Source organism: Phyllostomus hastatus, unplaced genomic scaffold (genome assembly GCF_019186645.2).
Source record: "Phyllostomus hastatus isolate PE091 unplaced genomic scaffold, TTU_PhHast_1.1 phas_contig_150, whole genome shotgun sequence".
Taxonomy (NCBI): Eukaryota; Metazoa; Chordata; class Mammalia; order Chiroptera; family Phyllostomidae; genus Phyllostomus; species Phyllostomus hastatus.
In genome coordinates this window covers 22,981,551-22,982,998 of record NW_025333611.1, presented here as the reverse complement: position 1 = coordinate 22,982,998, position 1,448 = coordinate 22,981,551, and the positions used below count along the sequence as shown (strand labels likewise).

Genomic DNA, 1,448 nt, shown 5'->3' with positions numbered 1-1,448 from the left:
GATGCCAATGAACTTACATGCATGACCCATGGACCTGAACTAAGGGAGGGGATTACTGGGGGGAATAGGAGTACCAGGTGGAAGGTGGAAAAGGGAGGAAAATTGGGACAACTGTAATAGCATAATGAATAAAATATATATATATTTTTAAAAACTAGAGACCAGAATGAGGGGGACAAAAGACACAGGAAGAAGGAGCATGATTTAGGTGTGTTTGTGTAATGTGCCATGTGTCATTTTTTATTCACAGAAAGACATCTTTGTTGAAGTAAAAAAATAAAATGACTTGCATATGTAAGATTTCTTGGATACTAAATAACCCGATATGGTAAAGCTGGATACTAAAACATAGAATAATAGGAGTACACATAGCATACTACCATTTGGATAGAAAAAAAAAAGGCAAAATAAGACTATATGTGTATATAGCACATGTGTATATATTTGCTAATTTTTGCAAATAAGAAAAGATAAACCAGAAACTAATAAAATTGGTTATGTACAGGGGTGGAAGAAAATTTTTCTGTTACCTATTCCCTATTGTTTTGACTTTTAAACAACAGTTTTACATTTTCAAAAAATTCAACTAGTGCTTGCTTCAGCAGTTCATGTACTAAAACTGGAAAGATGCAGAGAAGATTGGCATGGCCCCTGCAGAAAGATAACACCCAAATTCCTCAAGCATCCCAAATTCTGGTGCTAATATTAAACTTACTATGGTAATCATTTTGCGAAATATGTATGTACATCAAATCATTATGCTGTACACCTTAAACTTACACAATGTTATATGTCAATTATATCTCAATAAAACTGGAAAGCTAATTGTTAAAAAGCCTGCTACCACAAAGAAAATGTTAAATCAACAAGAATAGGAAAACCCAAACATTGACTACAAGAGGAACATGAAACTACTTCAAGGTTTAAAGGTTTTTAAGCAACAGGTCTTTACCTCTAGGGGGCGATATTCTGAGAATGAAAACAAGCTGTGAACAGCCTTAAGCTTTATTAGTAGGTTTGTGTTGGTAGTGCTGTTAGTATAGTAATTCTGATACTATTGGGTGTATTGTAAGAAGGAGCAAATTAGTATATTGATGTTGGTGAAAACCAGGGTTCTCATTGTGCAAGGAAGAAGATAAAAATATGTGCTGGGGAGAAAATAGGAAGAACCCTGTGGTGTTGGATTGGAGCTGGCGGATCAAAGTAAAGCTGTGATTTGAAATAAAATATATTTCTGCCATCTGTCCACAGAAAGGGCCTAGAAACAATAAAACCCCAATAGCAATGAGCACTCCCACCACCCAGTTCTTGGTTTCTAAAAACCAGTTCCTGCTAGAAGGAACCAAGTCTCCCTGGAGAAATAGCTGATTCCAGGTCTGGATCAAGGAAACTACAAAATGAGCTCAGGACTTCCTCTGCTGGAGGGCAAAGAAACGCTCAGAAACGGA

At 36.3% G+C, this 1,448-nt stretch overlaps 1 non-coding gene across 1 annotated transcript; it reads left to right on the top strand.

Moving 5' to 3' along the window:
• Positions 1-589: 589 nt before the first annotated feature.
• LOC123813293 lies at positions 590-696 on the top strand. Its single transcript, XR_006784720.1, has one exon. It is a non-coding gene; the product is annotated as a U6 spliceosomal RNA (small nuclear RNA).
• Positions 697-1,448: the final 752 nt, after the last annotated feature.